Here is a 5,131-nt window from a genome sequence, read left to right on the forward strand (position 1 = left end):
GCAGAAATTGTGTCATGGGAATACAGTGGGACAGAACTGAAGTTTCAGCTTGCAGATGCCAAGTACATTAAGAAATCTTGTAAGGAGCAAAGGCAAAAAAATAAGCTGTTTGAAATGCTATTTGCAAGGTGTTTGGTTTCTCTGTAATGCAAATAGTCATAGAAAATATGCAGGAATGTGGATTTCTTTGGTTTGAATGGGAAGAGGAAATTGATTTACAAATTCTGGATGGAGTAGAAACCTTAGAGCAAGAGTAGAGACAAAGCAACTCCCTGCACGGTGTGGAGTAAATATGGCATGTAACTGCCTCTTCCTGTGGGAACTACTTCGACACTTGTGCTATGACAACATAATCAAGGTGCTCTCCAGTGTAATTGAATATACGGGATTTTACTCTTTAGTGATCCTCAGATTAGTATAATCTTCTTTTTGGTTGTTCTTGGGCAACTGGCCTTTCAGGACTTTCAGTGGTGTGCCTTCAAAGAGCCCTTTATATTTGCAGAGGAGTGGAAGCCAGCTCTCCATGAGGTGTGCTCTGCCTGGCCTCTGGTAGTCTGATGGCTTCACACAGACATTCCCACCAGGCTTTCAAGAAGTCTCAACCCTCAAGGTTGCAGGGAAGCCTCTCGGTTGTGCAGGGACTGGGAAGCAAGGGATTTTCTCATGAGTGATCTTGGTCCCCAGCTGTATCTGTGGGGCCAAGCAGAGAGAAAGTCTTCCTCTCGCTTGCAGAAGAATGCAGAAAAGTTGAGCAAGCCGAAACGCGCAGAATTCCCATGGCCCTCTGCAGGAGCAGCTGTGCAGGTGAGAATGAAGCACTCTCGTTAGAAAAAACAAAGCAGAGGATGCTACACAAAAACAGTTTGTGCATGGTATAGAGACCGGAAATATGCCCTGTTGATTCTGGGATAGGCTTTTAACAAAGCTTTGCTCTTTACCTCCAAAGGTCTTGTGGCTGATTTGGACAGTTGCCTTCCTGCTTGCTGAGCTTTTCTACAAGAAGAAATGAAGCACTTTTTCCTTTTTAAATTATTCATGCAGATGCACTGCCATTTCAGGCACAATCTGTTTGTGTAAGAAGTGTGTAATCCTATTTTGTTGTTTCCATGGACCTGTGCTTTTAAAATAATTTAAGAATGAAATATGCTATGGAATAATTCTGAGGATGAGTCTCTGTGGGAAAGCTACATTAGATCATCAAGCCAACTTCCTTGCAGCTCCAAGATGTGGTCCCCACAGGGAAGATGTACAAGTTAAACTTATTTTACACTGGATGTTAGTGAAAAGGCCAAGAAATTATTTTTCTCCTAGCTAAATCTACAGAAAGCGCATTCATATCAAAGACACTAACATGCAAGCACAGATTTCCATAATAATGTGAGAAAGTGAAAGGAAAAAAGAAGAGGATTTTTACTCTTTGTAGTTAAGAAGGATTGCATTAATTCCTTTTGTATATCCCAGTGGCTACAAACTGAAATGAAAAATATATCCAGAGGCAGATAATGTCCTTCCTCTCGTAGGGATAGAAGGGTAAGCCACATTTCTGGAGGACTGTTCTCTTTCCTAACTGGAACTGATCCATTCGGTCCCACCCAGCTAAGGCTGCTGTTTAAGGCAGGCTCCCCAGGGTCCAGCTGATCTCTGCTGCGAAACCCCTGATGGATTTAGCAACAGTGACACAGACGGCCTGGTCTCCTCCATCTGCTCCTGATTTCTGCTCCTATGGCAGAGGAGGAATATTCAGATTTACAGTGCCCAGTGGAGGGCAGCCCAGCTTCGCGGTGCCTCTTGCGGCCATGGCAAAGCAGAGCCCTGCAGCACAGGAAGAATCGCAAGGGCAAAACAACTGAATTTCTCTGGAGCTTTCCTGGAAATGTCACCTGGGACCATGAAAAGGTCAAACAAATTATAGACTGGGACTCCGTGCAGAAAGGTGCAAAGAGGAGAGCATAGATGTAAAAACCATGAGGGAGAAGGAAGGTTGGTGAAAGCAGAGGAAATGTCCATCTAGCAGGTAGGTGCAAGTTTAAATATTCTAGACAATTCCCTGCAACTATTTCTGGGTTTTTCCTTCAGCCTTTGAAAGATCACTTCAAAGGAAAAGAAGTCCCTAGGTAGGCTTTCCCCTCTCTCAAGGTTTTGTCTCAGTTAAGAGCCCTGTCTGAGCAGCTCCAGTGGTGACTTTCTCCAGTCTTTAGTATTTTCCTGTGTTGACCCCATCAGGCCCATTGCTGGTGCTACACAAACAGCACAGAAACAGTAAAGGAGAAAAATTCCCAACCAAGTTTTCTGAAACATACCATATTGTGAGGAGGCATCAAGTTACCTCCTTTCTGTACTAACAAGTTATTAAAAAAAGAAAACGATCTGGTGGGAGCAGATATAAACCACGCTTTTTAGCTGTCTCACTTGTTACCACAGAGATTCCAGCATTTATGGGGGACATCTGTCACAAAGGGTGAAAACAGTATTTTACTGTAAGCAAAGAACAGTCCGGGAACAAAATCCTGTCTCAAAATCCAAAACCAAACTTTGAATTATCCATAAGCAAAAAATAACAGCTAATGCAAAACAAACTATATTCAGATTGGAAATAATCAGACCGGAACAAGTCCAATGAGGGAAGAGAAAATGTGGTACTTGCAGCTCACAGAACACGTTTCGGCTGCTTGAAGGACAGCAGGGAAGTGATCAACCAGCTCAGGAGTGTGATTTCCTTTGCAAATAACTTCTAAGTGGAGATGTGACCAGTGCTTTGTGTTCTGCAGAAGGCAGTAGCCAGAAGCAGCAAAAAAAAAATTAACAACTAGCCAGAAGCAGCAGAAAAAAATTTAACAATGCCAAGTAAGCTAATTAGCAGATGCTATCAAGACAGTGCAACAGAGTGATAGGGTGTGATTAAAGACATCTTTCAGCCACTTCCAGGCCTCTCCCTTCTGGAGAAGTAGCTGGGAATGCAGGGGTGGTTTCATCGCGTGGGCAGCCGCTCAAAGTCAAAACTGGCTGCAACCCCGCCAGCTTTTCCAAGAGACTGAGCAGAAGAGGATATTCTCTTCCTCTCCCATCCTTGCCTCATGCCTGTTGTACAAAGGAACAGAAGCTGCTTGTGTAGGACGTACTCCACCCTCTGCATCTTGTAGACTAGATTCTCTCAGTCTTACTAACGACTTCTGTTAGCTCATGCTGAGCATTTAATAAAACTCTCAAAGAGTTGTTCTCACCCTGTAGATAGACAACAGAAGCACAGGTGGAAAAACATGACTATTGCAGAGTCCTACGGCAGGCACACTGAGGGCAAAATTAGGAACAGAGCTGAGATCTCCTGAGTCCCAGTCTTGTGCTCTGCCCACAGAGGCTTCAGCCACAAAATTACATCGGAGTGTTTTGAACGAGAGGCAATGCCCTGCCCTTGGAGCGGGATCCAAACGGGGACTCAGAAGAGATGAAAGCACGGTCTTCCACGCAAGGAGCCGAACCTAGAGGGCAGTCAGGTTCTGTCAGACAGATCAGTTTGGATTAATGAATTTAAGCTAGCTACCACAAAGCCCAAAGCCTTTATCCTGGGCCACAGGTTACGAGATGATGAACAATACCTTTCTGGGAACTAGTAAATACTGTATTTCCCAGTTCTTAAGAACCAAATATTCTATAATACCATAGCCAAACCGTACCATTTATTATTCACGTGTCATTATATGCAACCATCCCATGCAAACATACCCAAGCCCCATCTTTATGATATGCTGGCATTGAGAATGGAAATAAAAATTCAACATAGTCAAACTATACAAAATGTGAGAGATTGTACTCGCATATTAAATAATTTTCATGTTAGTCACACATGATTACATGGAATTTTGCTGGTGTTGGAAGAAGCAGGCAAGAGACTTTCTAACCATATTGTACACATGTATTTGGCTTTTAAAAATAACTGGAATTAAAAATAATTGCATAATAATTGCAACATGTTTTGTAGCTGCTAAGCTAGCATTGCTGGGGAAGTTTAATTTTCCTATTTTTATCAGTTTTGTGCAAATTAAATTCTCAGCGTTAACTATATTAGATTAACATTGGTGTGCGTGTTTTTTATAAGAAAAAAACGAGGAAACAGTGCCGGCACAATGGCTGTTCTCAAAGGTAAAACACATGCAAAACAAAGTGGCCAAGGTAAGGACTGCAGATTAGCAGAGGAAAGTATGCTTCTGGTGATAATCAAGTGTATTTGTTTAATAACAATACTTGCCACTACTACAATAATGACCTAAAATTTTGAAGTGCTCATTTCCTCCCTGTACTGTTTGCCACTTTAGAAGGTGTGGATATGGTTGAGAACAGAGAAGATAAGAGCGATCACAGAGATTAAAGGAGACCTTCTCAGGCAGGGAACGTGATTGTGGTGAATAGGACCAGTAGATGAGCATGACACGATGGGAAAATGACTAGCAACTCTGGCAGGACTCTCATGGTGGGACGGTAGGCAGAGGCTCACCAACTCACTTTACAGGACCATTTGTAGATGAAGTGTCCAGAGTTCCTTGCACAGATGAAGGCAACTGTGATCTTTTTAGGTGGTTTGCCATCGGCTTGCCAGAAGACTCGAGAATGGGCGCTCTGGAGGTTCAACTTTGAGAAGAGGGGTTTGGCCTACACAGAAAAGAGACTTCTGGAGCACGTCCAGTGAAAGGGTACCTTGGCTCAGCTATAAAGCCCACTTGTGATTTTCTAACCTCTAAATTCCTGTGTAGCCAAACACAAGACCAGTCATTGATTTAGATATTAAACAAGAAATGCCCCACTTCTTTTTCTTCCGAGGCAGTCCTTCCTGCTTAGGGGTCTGAGAAAGGGGAATTTGACACACGGGGAAGCTTTGGAGGGAACCGAAGCACAGGACTTCTCTCATGCGCTGAAGCACTTGCGCTCCTTGAGGAACCTGATATATTTTTTGCCCCCCTCAGGTTTCTCCGGAGGTGGTCAGAAGGCATCCAGAGGCAGAAGGGACTTGACACCCACCTCCCCACATACCCTTCCCACACGCCCCCGACCCTGGGCGAGCAGGGTGGGCTCCGTGAAGCGTCCCCCACCAGCATCACCCCGGCTGACAACTCCCTCCCTCCACCCCTTCCCCTCCCCA

The sequence above is a fragment of the Pygoscelis adeliae genome, unplaced genomic scaffold (assembly GCF_000699105.1).
Source record: "Pygoscelis adeliae isolate BGI_AS28 unplaced genomic scaffold, ASM69910v1 Scaffold272, whole genome shotgun sequence".
Classification (NCBI taxonomy): domain Eukaryota; kingdom Metazoa; phylum Chordata; class Aves; order Sphenisciformes; family Spheniscidae; genus Pygoscelis; species Pygoscelis adeliae.